This window comes from Salmo salar, chromosome ssa15 (assembly GCF_905237065.1).
Source record: "Salmo salar chromosome ssa15, Ssal_v3.1, whole genome shotgun sequence".
Taxonomy (NCBI): Eukaryota; Metazoa; Chordata; class Actinopteri; order Salmoniformes; family Salmonidae; genus Salmo; species Salmo salar.
In genome coordinates this window covers 56,865,891-56,888,522 of record NC_059456.1, presented here as the reverse complement: position 1 = coordinate 56,888,522, position 22,632 = coordinate 56,865,891, and the positions used below count along the sequence as shown (strand labels likewise).

The 22,632-nt window shown below is 41.6% G+C and overlaps 1 protein-coding gene and 1 long non-coding RNA gene across 3 annotated transcripts in view; one reads left to right on the top strand and one right to left on the bottom strand.

The window, feature by feature from the left end:
* LOC106571754 (utrophin) overlaps positions 1–22,632 on the bottom strand; it is a 190,756-nt gene that overhangs the window by 160,239 nt on the left and 7,885 nt on the right. The gene's annotated exons all lie outside the window — the stretch shown is intronic.
* LOC106571756 (uncharacterized) lies at positions 438–4,137 on the top strand. 2 transcript variants are annotated; one of them, XR_001320996.2, is made up of 5 exons: positions 438–737; positions 1,470–1,535; positions 2,490–2,646; positions 2,750–2,840; positions 3,345–4,137. It is a non-coding gene; the product is annotated as an uncharacterized lncRNA (long non-coding RNA). The 2 variants fall into 2 exon arrangements; XR_006759208.1 differs by lacking the exon at positions 438–737 and adding an exon at positions 745–874 and having other exon boundaries at positions 1,470–2,646.

The window sequence follows — 22,632 nt, the reverse complement described above, 5'->3', positions numbered from 1 at the left end:
CACACTTACGACCAGATTAGCCCTCTGCCTATCCCCGTGGGTCGCCCACAGAAACTAAAGGTAATTGTTTTTTAATTAAGCCCCGGGCGCTAAGCCCACTGATATTTCGCAGGGCAGCTTCTAGAGCAAAGGACACACAAAGGGCAGACAGACAGACACTCAAGAGAAGAAACCGTATTCCCTATGTGTGTGAACTTAAGAGAAACAACATGAAAGACAAATGGAGAATTGATTAAAATGATTTTGCTAAATGCGGAAAGAGTGTAATGTTTTATTTATCCTGGATATCGGATTTATCCTGGATATTGGTGTGTGTGTGTATGTGTGTGTGTGTGTGTGTGTGTGTGTGTGTGTGTGTGTGTGTGTGTGTGTGTGTGTGTGTGTGTGTGTGTGTACATGTTCATGACTACAGAGCACCTCATCATAGTTGCCATATAAACGTGAGAAGGAAACTCACCTACACTGAAAACGGGACATGGTGGGCTGTCAGATTTACGAAAGCATATTGTGTGATTTACTCAAACATGTTTTGTTTCTCCTCTCAACGCGATTTCATTGCTTGCAATCAATGCAACACGAAGCAAAATCAGATCTACCAGTTTGAATCATGTAGGGGGAGTGTGAACCAATAAAGTGAATTCATGACGAGTAACAATTCAAACCGCGCGAGAGACGAATCTTCCAGAAAGAACACTGGCGCGTTAGCGGAGACGATAGTAGCTAGAATCTTGGTCAAGGTAAGCATAGTTTTTGATTTTATTTAACGTTTGTCTGTGTGGTTGTAGTCAGAATTGTAAGCAGTAACGTTATTAGTGATTGCTCTATATCCTCATTTTGTGCTTCAGTCTGAAACATATCGGCATGGCAGCTAAAGGTAAAGGACATTGTTGCTTGCTAGCTTCTATGAACAGTAAAACAGGACTAGGTCAAGATTAACATTTTGCAAGGGGGTAAAGTTAGTTGGCTAACATGCTAGCTAACTTGCTAGCTAACTAATTCTTTGGTGCTTGTGCACGACATCGTCTGCAATCACTTTGCAGTAACATTTAGTGCACCAACTTTTTTTCTTCTTGTGAGGTAAAAGTAAAACAAATTAAAAGCTCATGTATTTGCATCAAAACAGACATTTAAAAACAATTGTTTTTCATTACATATTTGAGATCTAATGATTATACACCTAATCCTATGAGATTCATGCTTTTATGCTGTTTAACAGTTTGCCCATGGCTGCCTCCATGTTGTAAAACGTGGTGCAAAGGGGACATAGACTTATTGAAATGTAGTGTGGAGTTAATTTTAGCAGTTGAACAGTATTGCTTTATGTTATAGGTGTCCATTTATCAATACATTTCAAATTATTTGACAAAAATAAAAAATAATTCAACGTATGTGCATATGAGTGGATACATGCATAAATCAATAGATAATTGAATCAAACATTTCATAATGAACAAATGTTGTATTTACAGGTCCATGATGTTTGCCTACTACATTTCAGCTGCTTTGTCTACCCATTCACAGGCTATGTAGTGTCGGTGAGTCCTGTTATCAGAGGTTGTTATAATACTCAAAACAATTTGCTCCGAATGTCAGTCTTTAGGTTTTATGGTATTTCTGTTCTCTTTTTTTCAGTGTTGTGTGAATGTGGAAATGTAAGGAGTGTTCAGAATTGGTATCAAGTAGGTCCCAACTTTTGCATCATTACAAGTTAAAGCACCCACATTATGGCCGTACTGTCCGTTACCCATGTACATACATTGACTGTCCATGCACATTTAAGACCTGGAATGCCTTAATTGTGCACCAAAGTAAAGTCCACTCAACAGAAGTTACAAAAAATCTGACTGAGAAGTGTTCCTTCACTGTATGTGGAGGATGGAGAACCAGTTTGAAATACAAACTGGCAAACTACCGCACTCGCCTGAGAAGACTGGGATGTCCAGAGGTGACGATAAACTCCTTGAAGCACAAACCTGCAGAGAAGTCAAGTGCAGCCTATGGTGTTAAAAATCCAAAGAGAGCAGAATTGAACTTTTGCCCCACATATCCCTCAGGAGAAACAGAAGAGCGCCTCGAGGACATGCGGAAAGCTCTACTGTCCGATGTGAAGGAAAGAAACAACAGAGACACAGTGAAGTTCAAAGTTAAGAAGACATTTGCATACAGGAGACATGAAGTTGTCCGTGACGCACCCATGGTAGAGGACTTTGTGGCAAGATGGACTGTGCTTTTTGAAGTCATTGATGTAAATTAGCCATGCTTGTCTTATTGTTGATCTATTGGTTATGTTATCTGGGATTTGTTGGTGAAGGTAGAATATTATTTTCCCTCAGCTTGCCACATAAGTGATCCTTATTCAGAGTTATCACCATTTGTGCTGACTGCCTAGTTATTTCTCTCCCTATAGAGAACAATCTAGTTTGCTGCATGTGTGATCATATCCAGTCTATTTTCCTTTCTGCAGTTTTTAATCAAATTACTATTTTCAGGTCAATGCCGAGTTTAAGAGAATCACCACAACCCCACTCCAGTCCAATTGTATTTCTCAACTTGATATACACTCAGATAACCTGCTGAAGTTGTTCCAAAAAAGGAGGACGACAGCTGGGCAGAAGACTCATATCAATCATCGCACCTATGACTGATGTAAGAATTCCTTATGCTTCAAAATACACATTCATATGTGGTTCTACACCAAAAGTTGACTTCAAAATAAGACATCAATTCAAAAATCCTTCTATTTTCTTAGAATAGCAACATAGATGTCAGACGAGAGTTCATCATAAAGGGAGTGTGTGTGTATATGGGTGAAGACCCAGAAAACCTTGTTCAGGAACGTGGTATGTGTTTCCTTCTTCCTTCCTTTTTCTTTCTCTTCCTCTCCTGTTTCCGGGCCACCATCATATTCTATCACTAGCTATTCTATTACTGTGTCATCTCCTCTGTCTTCCATCTTATTTCATTAGCTGTGGTTAGATGCACAATCTTTTCTCTTCCAGAATTGTATCATTCAGATGAAAGACTCAATGTCATTTTTTGTTTGCATGAATGCTGAATACAGTGATCAAAATTCTCTGTCTCAAATGTAATCTGAATAGAATGGAAATCTTGAATATAACCACTTAATTTTAGCCTTGTAATAGGCGGTGTTCAAATATTAGCAGCAGTTCTTGATTTAGTTGACACTTAAAAGGACTCCATTCTTGATTTATTTCTGTCTGTATCATGCTCTTGTGCTTCATGTGCTATACTTTTTGCAACCTAGAGTCCCTAACTGTAAACACTTCATTGATGAATGATTAATTTTGTATGACTGACCAGTTTTGCCTTTGTGACTTGTTCAGGGCATAGATGAAGAGTCCACCAAGGCAGCCATTGAGGACACTACTGTGGGGATCTACATTATCAAAGACCATGTGAGTGAGGAACCAGAGGACACTGGGATTATCCTTGAAGGCGTCAATGTGCTGCAGAATCTGGGCAACGTAGAATTTGCTGTTGCAATGCTGCTCGGCCTCATGTATGCCATGAACCTCAGTTACAAAACTGAGCTCCGCTACAAGTCTTTCAGAAGGTTTTTATGGAACTGAATGGGGAAAACTTAACAAAGTTGTTGCATTTAAAAACAGGCTGTTTCAGTGAGCTGTTTTGTTGTGTTTCAGACTGTAGGTTGTGTTTCACACAACCTGACTTATGTTGAACTTGTTAGATTGTTCACAAAAACTCAAAACAGAATGAGCATGTCCAAAGATGGAGCTATCGTGATTTTGTTAGACATTTTGTATGGTGTTTTGAGTAGATGCCCTTCATTTTCTTTGCAGCTTATGGAAAAAGTTCAGTTTCACTTTGTAGTGACTTTTACTCAATAGAATTAACATGCACCAATATGTACACATACCTACCTCATTCTTTGTCTGTTACTCCTTATGAAAAATAACTGCCTCATTTTGTAACAAAATGCATTCGAGAGTGTGACCAATCATTGTTAGGACAACTCTTTTTTTATACAGATATATAGCCTACATTACTGTGATTTAGACCTGTGCAATTCATTGAACGCTGAATGTCAGTGAATGGACATTTGTCATTCCAAAGAGCTGAACCGTTACAAAAAAATACAGTAATTTTTTAAACACATGCCTTTTGCCTTCTTTGTCACTGATACAAATGGTCTCTTGCTCCGTTGCTACACATCTTTAGCATATGCTTTTTATTTCCTTATTCATTTGTGTAAATACAAACACTAAGGTAGAACATCGCAGCATTTCATCTTGTGCTTACATTAATAATTATGTAGAACCTTGTCCATAATATAAATTGGACAAAGTTCTACATAATTATGAGTAATCTCATCAATAAAAGAATGTTAATCATTAAGTAGTGATCAGGTTTAGGGAACATGATCAAATCCATTTGAAGCTACAAATTTAATTCAAATAAAATTAGCTTTACCAAATCATGTTAAATTGATTAAATTCCATTACAATGCATTTACTTGAAGAAATTATATTTGCTTGACAAAAAGAAAATAAGTAAACTGAAGAAAAAAAATTGTGTTTATCTAACATGTTTCATTCATGTGGAACCAATGTACCTATTTGAATTAAGTAAATTCAAAGCACAATTTTTTTCAGTGTACTTGTGATAGCCCGGAGGGCAATGCACAGATGACGTTGAGAGAGCAAGAGGAAGGGAGAGATGGTGAAAAGAAAGAGAGCTGAATGAGAATCTGACTGATAGTGAGAGAAGACGTCAGGAGTGAAATGCTGATGAGATTGGAAGGGATAGACACGCACAGAGAGGGAGATGGAATGAAAGTCAAGGAGATAAAAAAGTGAGAGTCAGACAGAGAGAGAGATGAGAGGAAAGAAGGAAGGGATAGAGAGAGAAATGAAGAGGGGGCGTGAGAGAGACTGGCAGAACTTGAGTGTGTGTGACAGAAGGAGAGAAGGAGACAAAAGAAATGAAAGGACAGATCGATAGAAGTCCAAGATTGCTTTTTACATGTTTGTGCGCTAACTCCTAAACCTAAATACTTTTTCTAACACTAATTGTACCCTTAACCCTAAACCTAACCCCTAAGCCTAAAAAAGCCTTTGTCCTCGTGGGGACCACGAGGGAGAATTGTCCTTGTTTTACTATCCTTCTGGGGACATTTGGGGATTTCCGGTACACACACACACACACACACACACACACACACACACACACACACACACACACACACACACACACACACACACACACACAGAGGTAAGGCTCTGTTCAATGTACGAGTCACACACACTACAAACACACACATAAAGTCCCTTCAGAAAGTATTCACACTCCTTGACTTTTTCCAAAACTTGTGTTACAGCCTGAATTTAAAATTGACTAAACGGAGATTTGGTGTTACTAATCTACACACCATACTCAATAATGTCAAAGTGTCACGTCCTGACCAGTATAAGGGTTAATAGTTATGGTAGTTTGGTCAGGACGTGGCAGAGGATATTTGTTTTATGTGGTTCGGGGTGGTGTTTTTGTAGAAGGGCGTTTGATTTATTATTTCCGGGTTTTGGTTTATGTTTATGTATTACTATGTTTAGTCTAGTGAGTGTATTTCTATGTTAGGTTAATGGGGGTTTGGGACTCTCAATTGGAGGCAGGTGCTTCCTCGTTGCCTCTGATTGAGAGTCCTATATATGGGTAATTGTTTGGTGTAGGTTTTGTGGGAGATTGTTTCTTGTCTAGCGTGTGTGAGCCTGAGAAGACTGTTCGTTGATCGTGAGTTCGTTTTGTTATTTTGGTGTTCATTTTGAGTTTAATAAAAGTTCAAGATGAGCAACCACATACCTGCTGCATTTTGGTCCTCCTTTCCCGACGACAACCGTGACACAAAGTAGAATTATGTTTTTAGAAATGTTTACAAATGAATGATAAATGAAAAAATTAAATGTCATTAGTCAATAAATATTTCACCTTTATGTTATGGCAAGCCTAAATCAGTTCAAGAGAAAAAAATGTGCTTAACAAGTCACAGTAAGTTGCATGGACTTATCCCCTCATCTAAAAATAACAAATAAAGTTTCAAAAAAGGTGCATGGACTAACTCTGTGTGCAATGTTTTGAAGCACAGATTCTACCACAAAGACCTGGGAGGCTTTCCAATGGTTTACAAAGAAGGGCATCTACTGATAGATAGGTAAAAAAAAAGCAGACATTGAATATTCCTTTGAGCATGGTGAAGACAAATAAACATATTCCAAAACATGCATCCTGTTTGCAAAAAGGCTCTACAGTAATACTGCAAAACATTTGGCAAATAAATACTTTTTTATCCTGAATACAAAGTGTTATGTTTGGGGCATATCCAACACAACACATCACTGAGAACCACTCTTCATATTTTCAAGCATGGTGGTGGCTGCATCATGTTATGGGTATGCTTGTCATTGGCAAGGACTAGGTCGTTTTTGGGGGGATAAAAATAAATGGAATAGAGCTCAGCACAGGCAAAATCCAAGAGGAAAACTTGGTTCAGTCTGCTTTCCAACAGACAGGGCAATTACCTAAAACACAAAGCCAAATATACACTGGAGTTGTTTACCAAGACAACGTTGAATGTTCCTGAGTGGCCTAGTTAGTTACATTGACTTAAAAATGTATGGCAAGACTTGAAAATGGCTGTCTAGCAATGATCAACAACCAACTTGCTAGAGATTGAAGCATAAAAAAAAGGGCAAATACTGTACAATCCAGGTGTGCAAAACTCTTCGAGATTTACCCAGAAAGTCTCACAGCTGTAATCGCTGACATAGGTGATTCTAACATGTATTGACTCAGGGGGTTGAATACTTATCTAATCAAGATATGTGTTTAATTTTCCATTCATAAAAAAAACTATGTTTGAATGTTTCTTCCACTTTGACATTATGGGGTAGATCATCTACATTTAATATATTTTAAATTCAGGCTTTATCACAACAAAATGTGGAAGAAGTCAAGGGGTGTGAATACTTTCTGAAGGCACTGTACACACACACATTATTATTTTCTGTCGCACGCACACACCTCTTTCTCTCCTTTTCCTTACTTTTTTCCACTTGTGATTTTCCCACGATACAGGCACAATATAAGCCGTGATGGGGGAAAACTCCAATAAATGGAACCTCAACAGTCAATCATATACCACTCTCTAACGTGCTGCTCTATTTCCCCTCCTGTAGTGCTATAGTTTACACTATTATACTGCTTGTTTTACTCCGTGCTGACATTATGTTCTCCATGGTCCCCTGCAGGCCTCCTGCAGATTACAGACTATTTATAGAATGATTTATCTTTAATCTCCTACTGACATAGTCATTCTCCACAATGCATTGCACTGTGTTTACCTCTCAGGGCATGCTCTGCCTTTTCTCTCTCGTGCCCTCTCGCTCTCTTTATATTTTGCTCTAGCTCTCACTCCATTTTCCTCTTTATTAATTATCTCTCTTCTGCTCTACAATTAGGCCCGTGAGTTATATCTCCACCCATTACATGAGACATCCGACTGATACTGACACATGTAGGCTGCTGACGATTCATCTTCTCACACACAAACGCAAGTGCACACACACACTCACTCTCACAGACATTTTCACACACACATTTTCACACACACACTCACTCCCGCTCTCTCTCTCTCTGTCACACACACGCCCTCAGCCATGTCAGGACTAAACACAGGTCAATTGAGTGACTGAACTGTAATGTGATGTGGTGTGACTCATGTTGGCGTGTCAGAGAGAGTCTTTGATTAATCATTCATGGTCATGTAATGTTATGCTTCACGCAGAGCCAGAAGAATGCAGATGCTACAGTACAGCATATCTATGATACATCACATGAAACCATCTGTCAAGGGAAGCCTTGAGGAGACACAAAGAGAGAAAGAAAGATGGAAAGAGGGACTTTGAGTGCAATGTTTACTGTTAATAATAGTTATTTGTTAAGGTTAAATTTGTTTCTTCTCACCTTTGTTTATTGTACTTGCTTTGGCACTGTAAACATTTATATTTAACATTTTAGTCATGTAGCAGACGCTCTTATCCAGAGCGACTTACAGGAGCAATTAGGGTAAGTGCCTTGCTCAAGGACACAGACAGATTTTTTTACCTAGTTGGCTCAGGGATTCGAACCAGTGACGATCCGGTAACTGACCCAACACTCTTAATCACTAAGCTACCTGTCACATATGTTTCCCATGCCAATAAAGGCCCTTTGAATGTAATTTAACTGAGAGAGCGGGAGAGACAAGAAGGAAGTGAAGTTGCATATGCAGGGGCACCGATGAATGATTGAAGAAGCCAGTGCCTAAAGAGCTGATGATGTACAAATAGGAGGAGGGCAGATGAAGCACAGCTTAAGGGTGTGTAGGGTGGCACTATACACGCCCTGTAGAGAGAGTGGAGGGGAGGAGAAAATTAGAAAATGAGGAGTGGGAGGGAGAAAAGGTCAAAAGAGGTAGGAAAAGATGAGAAGTGAGTAAGAGCGGAGAAGAGGAGCAAAAATAAGGAAAGGAGAGGGAAAAAGTGCATAAGGGAGGAGGGGAGAGGAAAGATAACATAAGGAAGAGTGGAGAGAGAATAAGAGAGGTAGCTGTGTTGTTTATGTGAGTACAGGCTTTATCCTTTCAGGCTTGTTGGTCTGAACTGAGGGAGGATTACTGATCATACACACGGTCTCATGTAATGACTCAGACATTTTGCCTAGAGGTTAGGTTTATGTTTAGTTTTTGAGTTAGGGGTTAAGGTTAGAGGTAGGGTTAAGGTTAGGTTAAGGGGTTAGGCAGAATAGGTTATTGAATGGGAATACATTTGTTGGTTCCTATAAGGACAGTAAAACAAGGGTTAGGTATGTATGTGTGTATGTGCGTGTGTGTTGGTTCTTCTATCCTTGTGGGGGACCTAAAATCCCCTTGTCCCACATCCCCATGAGGACAAAGGCTATTTTAACCTTAAGAGTTAGGTTTCGAGCCTCCCGAGTGGCACAGTGTTCTAAAGCACTGCATCGCAGTGCTAGCTGTGCCATTAGAGATTCTGGGTTCAAGTCCAGGCTCTGTCGCAGCCGGCCGCGACTGGGAGACCCATGGGGCGGCGCCGGCAGGGATATCCTTGTCTCATTGCGCACTAGCAACTCCTGTGGCGGGCCGGGCGCAGTGCATGCTGACACGGTCGCCAGGTGTACAGTGTTTCCTCGACACATTGGTGCGGCTGGCTTCCGGGTTGGATGGGCATTGTGTCAAGAAGCAGTGTGGCTTGTGTTTCGGAGGATGCATGGCTCTCGACCTTCGCCTCTCCCAAGTCCGTACGGGAGTTGCAGCGATGAGACAAGACTGTAACTACTACCAATTGGATACAACGAAATTGGGGAGAAAAAAGGGGTGAAAATACTCAACAACAACAAAAAATTGTTAGGTTTTGGGTGAGGGGTACAAATAGGATTAGAATTAGGGTTAGGAGTTAGGTTTAGGATTTGGGTTATGGTAAGGGTTAGGTTTAGGGAAAATGCGTGTGTGTGTGCAGTGGCAGACAACAGGGTAATAGTTTCCACGGACATCACCAGCCATCACTTGTTTGTTTGCTTGAAATCATCTCTCCCTCTTGTTGTTTCTCTCACTCCCTCTCTCTCCCTTTTGCTCTCTCTCTCTCTCTCTGTTCCAGGCCCAATCTAACCTGTTGGTCAGGGCTGGTCATAGTTCATGGCTGTCAAACACCGGCCAAAATTGACAATGAAACTAGATACACATCAGAGCCACAAATGGGTACCTCCAAAATATGACCAATAACCATCTGCCTTCCCTTCACTATGAGAGAGACCAGGAAAACAATGGACAACGAGTCAGCAGAGGAAAAACATTCTGTGTGAATGTCTGCATCTATTTAATCTCTGTACAATCTACTGCTGCATTCATCCATTCCAACCGTATAGTTTGGTATGGTGACGATCACTTTGACTCCACATCACACATCTGGACTACAGTAATGGACATTACTACTGGACCCTCACTGGGATAAAAGCCTTCACATACTGGGAGGGAGAGAGCTCTCTATCATGTCAATTCTATCGCTGTGTTTGCTCTCAAGACACTCTCTGTCTTAGTAATGTCTCTTCCCTGCCTTTCTGTCATGTTCTCTGTCTTCATAACTGCCCAGTCTGTCTCCTCATCTCTCTCTCTCCCGCTCCCTATGTGAACAAGACCCATCCATAAAGCTTAGAGTATGTACTGTAAGTTAGGTATCCTAACGGAGAGCAGGACTGTGGGGTGGACGTGACCGCAGTGTGCTATTCTAAAACAAAACACTCATAAAAACTGGGCCATTAGTATGAGCCTGGGCCAAGAGGCATTAATGCAACCTCACAATCTCCTCATAACCATAGCACTAGATGGATAATAACCATTACTGCCTCGATATCTGGGAATACTGAGAGAGAGAAGGAGGGAACAGAAAGGGAAAAGAGAGAAATACCAAGAGAAATGTTAGGATTAGGGGAAACAGTGCAAGTAAATGACAGATAGAGCTTGGCAGAGAAAGAGGAGGAGAGAATAGGATGTTGTCATTTCTGCCTTAACCCTTTGACATGTACCAACAAATGGGTGTGATCATTCTACAGTCATCCCTGCAGTGTACGCTCAAACCAGTGTGATTAGAACATTTATTTAGAACGTCCAGTTTCGATTGACGCAACAGTCAGCTTTGAGTTTTCACAGAAGTCTATTTTTGGATGCAATGTTCAGACATTCACAGAAGTAGCGACAGCATAACACAATCATCCAAACCGGAAAATGTAGGCTACATTAGTCGTGGCGCTAACTGAGGAAAGATTGACGTAACACAAGCGGTCATATTTAGCTGACTCTCAGCTTACAGAAACCACAATATGAATTAGCTAATAGCAATTACTATTTACAATTCATCACATCATGGGTGAGCTCACTATTGATCAAAATAATTGACTAAAAGACTTTCTAAAACTCGAAAGTAATCCAACGATGGGTAGTTTGTGCACTCCACCATGTTTGTTTTTTCACGTGAACCAAAAATGATAAGGAGACAAGATGAGTTTGGTCTATTTGCAGTATGAATGTTGAAGGGGGAGTGTCACCTACGATCATTCCCTTCCCTTCATTCAGTTCCGGAAGTTTACTCGAAAGATGAGTGAACCATTCCTTCACCTCAATATAACATCTTGGTCTGACAGACGTTTACGTGACACCCAGAATGCATTGTATAATGTTAAGAAATATGGTGCCACACATAGCTGGCAAAAAGCTTAGCATTACCTCATCATAATCAGTACTTGTCGATAAAAACTGTAAATACACTGCTCAAAAAAATAAAGGGAACACTAAAATAAAACATCCTAGATCTGAATGACTGAAATAATCTTATTAAATACTTTTTTCTTTACATAGTTGAATGTGCTGACAACAAAATCACACAAAATAATCAATGGAAATCCAATTTATCAACCCATGGAGGTCTGGATTTGGAGTCACACTCAAAATTAAAGTGGAAAACCACACTACAGGCTGATCCAACTTTGATGTAAGGTCCTTAAAACAAGTCAAAATGAGGCTCAGTAGTGTGTGTGGCCTCCACGTGCCTGTATGACCTCCCTACAACGCCTGGGCACGCTCCTGATGAGGTGGCGGATGGTCTCCTGAGGGATCTCCTCCCAGACCTGGACTAAAGCATCCTCCAACTCCTGGACAGTCTGTGGTGCAACGTGGCGTTGGTGGATGGAGCGAGACATGATGTCCCAGATGTGCTCAATTGGATTCAGTTCTGGGGAACGGGCGGGCCAGTCCATAGCATCAATGCCTTCCTCTTGCAGGAACTGCTGACACACTCCAGCCACATGAGGTCTAGCATTGTCTTGCATTAGGAGGAACCCAGGGCCAACCGCACCAGCATATGGTCTCACAAGGGGTCTGAGGATCTCATCTCGGTACCTAATGGCAGTCAGGCTACCTCTGGCGAGCACATGGAGGGCTGTGCGGCGCCCCAAAGAAATGCCACCCCCACACCATGACTGACCCACCGCCAAACCGGTCATGCTGGAGGATGTTGCAGGCAGCAGAACGTTCTCCACGGCGTCTCCAGACTCTGTCCCGTCTGTCACATGTGCTCAGTGTGAACCTGCTTTCATCTGTGAAGAGCACATTGATGTGCCATCCTGGATGAGCTGCACTACCTGAGCCACTTGTGTGGGTTGTAGACTCCGTCTCATTCAAAAGTCTCATTCCGTCTCATTCAAAAGTGACCAAAACATCAGCCAGGAAGCATAAGAACTGAGAAGTGGTCTGTGGTCCCCACCTGCAGAACCACTCCTTTATTGGGGGTGTCTTGCTAATTGCCTATAATTTCCACCTGTTGTCTATTCCATTTGCACAACAGCATGTGACATTTATTGTCAATCAGTGTTGCTTCCTAAGTGGACAGTTTGATTTCACAGAAGTGTGATTGACTTGGAGTTACATTGTGTTGTTTAAGTGTTCCCTTAATTTTTTTGAGCAGTGTACATTATGTTCCATACACACAAACTGTATGCTACAGTAGAAAAGACAACACAATAAGGCACTTACTTAGATAGGAACGGAGATATGTCCAAAGTTATTATTTGTAAGGAAAACAACAATGAAGGCATTGCAAATGCTAGCCAGAAAATGTGCCACGGGGGAAAAGTTACTGCAAGACCGCGCAAATGTCTACATACTTAATCTGCGCAAACACTGTGGAAGTGCTTTGGCTCTCCTCATAGAGAGAAGTTTGGACGAGGACAACGAAATGCCCAAGTTCAAGTAAGAAGTTCGAAAGCCCAGCAGAATGGCGGGAGTGGAGAAAGAGATTCTGCCGTTTCAGGACTGCTACAAAACTGGACAAAGATGATGGAGTCATCCAGGTCAGTTCGCTAATCTACGTGGTGGGCAGTGAGGCAGAGAAAATACTCATCTCATTTAAATTCGCTCAGGAGAAAGATAAAACAAACTTTGATATAGTGTTGGAAGGACTACTTCATTCCACAACGGAATCTCATTCACAAGCGGGCATGTTTTTACCAACGCAGCCAAAGAGAGAGAGAAAAGGCAGACGTATCTCAGAGCTCTTATGAGCTAGCTGAAAACTGTGATTTCGGTGCTAATAGGGATGAACATATCCAAGACCGTTTAATAGTGGGCATCACAAACAAAGTGCGGCTCTGGGGCCCAACCCGTGCCCCCTGCCCTCGTGCCTTGAACCTCGCGCGCTTTCAGTTGATACAGCTGGAGAACTGCAAGGCAATCCCATTGTGCGCCACTCGGGAGCCATGATCAATACGACCAATATATATTGTCCTGCTAATAACAGGGTTAATAATATATTTGTGAGAATATCCAACAGGCTTTTTTATAATTCTAAATGAATAATAAAAAAATCGCTTTGTTTAAAAAATAACAATATTTTGGAGATGATTTCGTTTTCAAATAACCTAAAATGATCAAGAAAAAGGCCATTCTTGAACATGGGTGAGACATTGTTACTAATTTGTAAATAAAGCCAGCTTGTTATTTAGAATGATTTATTTCTGTTTTTAGAGGGAGAGAAACCAAAAGCCGACAATCATCTCATGGGTCTCCCAGTCGAGGGCAGCACGAGTATTGCATAATAAAAACCTTAGTGTAACAACAGTTTAACCCCTGTGCGGCCTCCGTCCCGTATGCGGGACGGACATCCAGCGAAGAATCATATCGCCATTAATATAACAACATTTTATTTTTATTTTTTTCCATTTTTTTCAAATTATATAGTTTTATAGATACACCTCTCCTGAATCGAACCACGTTGTCCGATTTCAAAAAGGCTTTACAGCAAAAGCAAAACATTAGATTATGTTAGAGGAGTATATCGTAAAAGTAGCCACATAGCCATTTTCCGACCAACCACATGCATCACAAATAACCAAAAAACAGCTAAATGCAGCACTAACCTTTTACAAACTTCATCAGATGACACTCCTAGGACATCATGTTACACAATACATGCATTCTTTTGTTCGATAAAGTTCATATTTATATATAAAAACAGCATTTTACATCGGCGCGTAACGTTGACTAACTATTTTCCCTCAAATGCATCCGGTGAAACAGTGCTACAATTTACTAAATTACTATTCGAAAACATTTTTAAAATGTAATATTGTCATTCTAAGATTTATAGATGAATATCTCTTGAAAGCACCTGTAATGCCAGATTTAAAAATAACTTTACTGGGTAATCACACTTTGCGATAAAAGGGGATGCGATACTCAGAACAATAGGCTAGCAATAGCAATAGGCTAGCCATCTTAGAACAATCGCATATCACATCTAGTCTTGTATACTATTGTCAATAATCCCTTACCTTTGATTATCTTCATCCTTAGGCACTTCCAGGAATCCCAGGTCCACAACAAATGTATTTTCGTTCGAAAAAGTTCATCCTTTACGTCCCAATAGCTTGTTCTTGTTAGCGCGTTCTGAAGGCTTCACCAAAAGTTCCGACGTGCGCGGGGCTACTCTTTCAACAAAAAACATTTTTTTCTTATTTAGGTTCGTTCAAACATGTCAAACATTGTATAACATAAATCTGTAGGGCCTTTTTCAATGAGAGCTCCAATAAGATTTGAGGGGGACGATTGCATTGTGTTTCAAAACGTTTCGAAAGGGGAGGGTAACCAGGGGCGCCGGCGTCATAATGGTGATGGCCCTCTCTGTGTGACCACGTTCCACAGCGTGTCATTCTGTCAGTTTTCAACGTAGGAGACTCAAATCACTTTGTAAAGACTGGGGACATCTAGTGGAAGCAATAGGAAGTGCTCAATGAACCATAGCTCATGGTGTGATTAATAGGCAACGTGATGAAGTTGAGTTCACAATTCATACTCACAGACACCATTCAAACAGTTTTAGAAACTTTAGGGTGTTTTCTATCCACAAGTATTAATTATATGCATATCCTAGCTTCTGAGTTTGAGTAGTAGGCTGTTTAAAATGGGCACAAATTTTTTTCAAAATGCGCTGTGGCGCCCCCTATCCTAGGCGACCGTCAAGAGGTTAAGTAAGTAATACTGAAGTCGTGCACAATTATCAATTTCTATTTAGGTTTATGTTTAGGTTTATGCCCATTCATCTGTCATTTAGAGACAGTAGTAGGACCCAAAAGCATAATCAGTGCTCTAACTCCACTTTGTGCTTGTCTGGAGCATTGAAGTGGTGACACAGGGTACTGTACTAAACCACACATTGCCTCTAAATCCCGCAGCATAATCACAAAACTTTTTGTTGAGCAACCACTGTATGTGTGGCACAGGAAACACCCGTGCTCAGGTCAATACAACGCTGGTCTGACCAATCAGATTCCACGCTTCAAGAATGCTTCGATCACATGGACTGGGATATGTTCCGGATAGCCTCGGACAATAACATTGATGTATATGCTGACTCGGTGAGCAAGTTTATTAGCAAGTGCATCGGAGATGTCGTACCCTCTGTGACCATTAAAAACTTCCCTAACCAGAAACCGTGGATTGATGGCAGAATTCGCTCAAAACCTCACACTCAATATCAACAAAACAAAGGAGATGATCGTGGACTTCAGGAAACAGCGGAGGGAGCAGCCCCCTGTCCACATCGACAGGATAGTAGTGGAGAAGGTGGAAAGTTTTAAGTTCCTCTGTGTACACATCACGGACAAACTGAAATGGTCCACCCACACAGACAGCGTGGTGAAGAAGGCGCAGCAGAGACTGAAGAAATTGGGCTTGTCACCAAAAACAGTCACAATCTTTTACAGAAACACAATCGAGAGCATCCTGTCGGGCTGTATCACCTCCTGGTACGGCAACTGCTCCGCCCACAACCGTAAGGCTCTCCAGAGGGTAGTGAGGTCTGCACAATGCATCACCGGGGGCAAACTACCTGACGATGCAATTGCCATCACAATGCACACGCCCTATCCCATTTGGACAAGAGGAATACCTATGTAAGAATGCTGTTCATTGACTACAGCTCAGCATTTAACACCATAGTAACCTCCAAGCTCGTCATTAAGCTGGAGGCCCTGGGTCTCAACCCTGCCCTGTGCAACTGGGTCCAGGTCTTTCTGCACTGCCCTCAACCGCAAGGCTCTCCAGAGGGTGGTGCGGTCTGCACAATGCATCACCGGGGGCAAACTACCTGCCCTCCAGGACACCGACAACACCCGATGTCACAGGAAGCCCAAAAAGATTATCAAGGACAACAACCACCCGAGCCACTACTTGTTCACCCCGCTATCATCCAGAAGGTGAGGTCAGTACAGGTGCATCAAAGCGGGGACCGAGAGCCTGAAAAACAGCTTCTATCTCAAGTCCATCAGACTGTTAAATAGCCATCACTAACACAGAGAGGCCGCTACCAACATACAGACTAAAATCTCTGGCCACTTAAATAAACAGACTTAATAAAGGTATCACTAGTCACTTTAAATAACGCCACTTTAATAATGTTTACATAGAGGTATCACTAGTCACTTTAAATAACGCCACTTTAATCATGTTTACATATCCTACATTACTCATCTCATATGTACAGTATATACTGTACTCTACACCATCTACTGCATCTTGCCTATGCCGCACGCCATCGCTCATCCATATATTTATATGTACATATTCTTATTCATCCCTTTATATTTGTGTTTATTTCTGTGTATAAGGTAGTTGTTGTGAATTTGTTAGATTACTTGTTAGATATCACTGCATTCTCAGAACTACAGTGAGGAAAAAAAGATTTTGTACGTTTGCCCACTGACAAAGAAATGATCAGTCTATAATTTTAATGGTAGGTTTATTTGAACAGTGAGAGCCAGAATAAAAAATGATATAAAATGATTTGCATTTTAATGACGGAAATAAGTATTTGACCCCTCTGCAAAACATGACTTAGTACTTGGTGGCAAAACCCTTGTTGGCAATCACAGAGGTCAGACGTTTCTTGTAGTTGGCTACCAGGTTTGCACACATCTCAGGAGGGATTTTGTCCCACTCCTCTTTGCAGATCTTCTCCAAGTCATTATTAAGGTTTCAAGGCTGACGTTTGGCAACTCGAACCTTCAGCTCCCTCCACAGATTTTCTATGGGATTAAAGTCTGGAGACTGGCTAGGCCACTCCAGGACCTTAATGTGCTTCTTCTTGAGCCACTCCTTTGTTGCCTTGGCCGTGTGTTTTGGGTCATTGTCATGCTGGAATACCCATCCACGACCCATTTTAAATGCCCTGGCTGAGGGAAGGAGGTTCTCACCCAAGATTTGACGGTACATGGCCCCGTCCATCGTCCCTTTGATGCGATGAAGTTGTCCTGTCCCCTTAGCAGAAAAACCCCCCCAAAGCATAATGTTTCCACCTCCATGTTTGACGGTGGGGATGGTATTCTTGGGGTCATACACAGCATTCCTCCTCCTCCAAATACAGCGAGTTGAGTTGATGCCAAAGAGCTCTATTTTGGTCTCATCTGACCACAACACTTTCACCCAGTTGTCCTCTGAATCATTCAGATGTTCATTGGCAAACGTCAGACGGGCATGTATATGTACTTTCTTGAGCAGGGGGACCTTGCGGGCGCTGCAGGATTTCAGTCCTTCATGGCGTAGTGTGTTACCAATTGTTTTCTTGGTGACTATGGTCCCAGCTGCCTTGAGATCATTGACAAGATCCTCCCGTGTAGTTCTGGGCTGATTCCTCACCGTTCTCATGATCATTGCAACTCCACGAGGTGAGATCTTGCATGGAGCCCCAGGCCGAGGGAGATTGACAGTTCTTTTGTGTTTCTTCCATTTGCGAATAATCGCACCAGCTGTTGTCACCTTCTCACCAAGCTGCTTGGCGATGGTTTTGTAGCCCATTCCAGCCTTGTGTAGATCTACAATCTTGTCCCTGACATCCTTGGAGAGCTCTTTGTTCTTGGCCATGGTGGAGAGTTTGGAATCAGATTGATTGATTGCTTCTGTGGACAGGTGTCTTTTATACAGGTAACAAACTGAGATTAGGAGCACTCCCTTTAAGAGTGTGTTCCTAATCTCAGCTCGTTACCTGTATAAAAGACACCTGTGAGCCAGAAATCTTCCTGATTGAGAGGGGGTCAAATACTTATTTCCCTCATTAAAATGCAAATCAATTTATAACATTTTTGACATGCGTTTTTCTGGATTGTTTTGTTGTTTTTCTCTCACTGTTCAAATAAACCTACCATTAAAATTATAGACTGATCATTTCTTTGTCAGTGGGCAAACGTACAAAATCAACAGGGGATCAAATACTTTTTTCCCTCACTGTAGAAGCACAAGCATTTCGCTACACTCGCATTAACATCTGCTAACCATGTGTACGTGCCCAATACATTTTGATTTGATTTGACCATGTTTGTTGACATTATACAATGCATTTTGGGTGTCATGTAAAAGTCTGTCAGACCAAATATGTTGTCATGAGGTGATGGAATGGTTCACTACTTGTTCAAGTAAACTTCTGGAAGTGAATGATCATAGACGACACACCCCCTTCACCATGCATACAGCAAACAGACCAAACTCATCGTCTTCTCTTCTTATCTTTGGTTGACGTGAAAAAACGAACATGGTGGCGTGAACAAACTACCCATCGTCGGATTACTTTCGATTTTTAGAAAGTTTTTTACGGAATAATTTAGATTAATGGTGAGCTCACCCATGATGCAGGGGCGAAAATCTGATATCAACTTTGGAGGGGACAATTACAATTATTTTCTCAAGAGCAATTCCTGAGGGGGACACCAAAAGTAGTGCTGTAACACATAGCCTACATTGTAATATGGTAAATGTATATTGAGGAACCAAAGAAATAACGTGTTTGCCGTACTCCTAACTACCGGTACCCAAAACTACACAACTAATCACAACAGCAATACCATTGCCTTTAACAAATCTTAGTTCAGTCACCAGTTTAAGTTGACAGTGGGGGGTATCCATGGCATTTTGCAATTATGTTCCTATTTTACAAGTCAAAAAAATTGAGAACCTTTCATAATGTTGCCAAACAAAGACTCAACAAACTTACCTGAGACTCCCTGTCTCTGCCAGTCTGTCCCTGCATATCTGTCCCCAACTCTGCTGTCTGTGTGCCATCTGTTGCCTGCTCTGCCTAATGACATCATTGTGAAACATTTCCATTAGAATTTCATTTCTTTCTTATGAACATTTTATCAGCTAGTCTTTGAGATATTAGGCTACTAGGGTTCTTACTATGCGTTTTGGTGTATTGAAAAATACTCTGATGTCCGTCTTTTATTTTTCTGCCATTTTTCTACCTGGCTGGCTGGCTGGCTACACACACACACACACACACACAGTGTGTAGGTTATTTACAGTAGGAGATGGGCTTCTATCATCTTCTATCATTCTATTTGGGCTTCGATCTAAAAGGTAGCTAGCAAATGTGAAACGGATTAAAATGACAAGAGTTGACAGCTGTATGAGTTCACCATTTACACAACATATGCTGCAACCTTTTGTAATTTTAATAGTTTTTTTCATATTGGCTGGCTTCCAACAATAGCTGAATTTGCAAAGCTAGCGAGCACCAATTCAGTTTCAGTGGTGTTTGCTATAATCTTTGCTACCCAGGTTAAATAAAGGTGAAATAAAATAAATAAATAAAAGTTCCCTTGCGACAATTTAGCTTTTGCAACGAGACCATTAAATATATTTAAGACAATGGTAGAAGAGAGTGTAGTTCTGTTCAGTTTGGACTTCAGTTTATTGCTAAGCTTATCACAGGGACTTTGAAGCACTAACTTACATCATCTGCATGCTGACCTTGGAATAAATTGACGATAGCAAAGATTCCATCTTTGACGACGCCACATAAATGGAATAGGTACTAGCTAGCTTAATAGTTAATATTTGCGTGCTAGCTCTGCATATTCAGCTAGTGTGTGTGCGCGATTGACTAGATTAACCTCACGTCAGTTACATTCATTGAGTGCCTTTCAGACAGTAGACACGACCCCTCTGTTACCTTGCCAACTAAGGAACTGGCAGTGGATCAAACCATTGTGAGGCAAAGGATGGGGGGGTCGCAATCTTTTGAAACGTAAAAATGCGCTATTAAGTGTCTATAATCAGCACAATTGCTTTCATTGCGTATTATTAATATTATTTAAATTACATAGTTATGTTTCAGTGATATATTGGGGGGGACAAATCATATTTTTCCCAGGATGGGGGGGTCGTGTCCCCCCCGTCCCCCCCCCGGGATTTCCGCCCCTGCCTCGATGTGATGAATTGTAAATAGTAATTGCTATTAGCTAATTCATGCTGTTGTTTCTGTCAGCTGAGAGTTTGCTGAAAATGACCGCTTGTGTTATGTCAATCTTTCCTCATTTAGGGCTAGGACTAATGTAGCCTACATTTTCCGGTTTGGATGATTGTGTTATGCTGTCATTACTTCTGTGAATTTTTGAATATTGCATCCAGAAATAAACTGGTCACATTCAGGACATACATTTGTAAGGACTGTGTTTGTGCAAAATGTTTCTTTGAAAAAACAGTGTGGCCAGCTAAAACGCTGACTGTTGACTCAATTGAAACTGGACATTCTAAATAAGTGTTCTAATCACACCGGTTTGAGCGTATGCTGCAGGGACCACTGTAGAACGATCACACCCGTTTGGTGGTATGTGTGAAGATGTTCAAATAGACACAGGTGCAGACTCAAGCATTATTAGTGAAGAGACTACTTTTAAGCAACTCTCACTGAGGAGAAAATTGCGCCCGGCTGAAGTGCGTCTGAGCAACCCAGGGGGCGAGTGTCTAGGCCAGTTTCAGGCTAACACTTGCTACAAGGGACAACAGTACAGTTTCCTTGTGTACTTGATATCAGGAGGAGGTGTCAACAATCTGCTTAGCGATGTAACTGCTGCAGATATGGGCATGGTTAAAAGCATAAACAAGGTCAGGGATGTTTTTGGGTCCTGCAGGAAGCTTTAAACTGAACCAGTGAAAATAGTCCTAAAAGAGGATGCCCAGCCAAACGCAGTACATGCAGCCATGCGAGTACCACTGCCAGTAATGGCTAAAGTGAAAAAGGAGCTCAATCGCATGGGAAACAAGGACATTGCGGTAAAAGTAACAGAGATGACAGGTGTGCCGCTATGGTGCCAGTACTAAAGCCAAATGGCAATGTTCAAATCTGTGTTGATTTAAACAACTGAACAAAGTAGTGAAAAGGGAAAGTACATTCTTCCCACGATGGAGGAAATCATGTCAACACTGTCAGGAGCCAAAGTGTTCACCTCGCTAGATGCAGCTAGTGGGTTCTACCAAATCCCTCTACACGAGGAGAGTAGCAAGCTGACTACTGTCATCACCCCTTTTGAGAGATACCGCTTGAAATGTATCTTGTTCGGGACAACCAGTGACTCCAAGATTTTTCAAAGGAAAATGACGGAAACTCTTCAAGGGCTCGAGGGTGTGGCTATATACATGGACAATGTACTGATCTATGCAAACTCTGAGCAGGAATATGACGAGCGCCTGGGAAACGTGCTCAAAGTCATTGAAGCAACAGGCCTCAAGCTCAACAAGGACGAGTATAAGTTCAAACAAAGCCAGCTCCACTTCCAGGGGCACATCATTGACGCAAACGGCATCAGGCCAGACCCGGAAAAGGCTATAGGGATAAGCAACTTCTCCCAGTCCCAGAACGTCAGCAAGCTGAAGCATTTCCTTGGGATGGTACAGTATCTGGAGAAATGCATTCCAGAGCTATCCGCTGTAGATGCAGCATTTCAGAGACTTAAAACTCACTAACCACTACTCCAGTGTTAACTTATGATTCCAGGAAGCCTACAGCAGTGTCAGCTGATGCCAGGAGCTACGGAGTAGGAGGTGTCCTACTTCAACAGCATGGTAAGGACTAGAAAACAGCTGCATATTGCAACAGGCATCTGAGTGATGCAGAGACAAGGTATGCTCAGATTGAAAAAGAGTGTTTAGTGAGCGTGTGGGCTTGTGAACGCTTTGAGAAGTACCTCAACGAACTAGACAGCTTCAGGCTGGTAACTGACCACAATCCCCTTGTGCCCCTCATTAACAGCAAGGACTTGTACAATGTCCCTATCAGGTGTCAAATACTGTTTTTTAGAGATTGATGCATTACAGTGGAATCGCAGAGTACAAACCAGGAAAGACACTCGCCGTAGCTCATGTTCTGTCCAGGGGTCCACTGAGAAACCACGAGGGTACAGCAGACTCCCACAGCGACGTGACCACATATGTCACATCAGTTGTAAGTAATGTACCTGCATCCACACAGAGAATGGAGGACCTCAGACTGAACACAGAATCTGACCCACAGTTGCAGTCAGTGCTATGGTTCATCGGAAATGGGTGGCCTGAGTACTTAGAGAAAACCCGTAAAGCAATAAGATGCGAGGGGAACTATCAGAGACACATGGACTAGTGATCAGGGGAAACCGCATAGTCATTCCCACATGCATGACAAAATAAATCCTATATTGGATTCATGATGGACGCCAAGTGCTGGTTAAATGCAGGGAGAGAGCTAACCA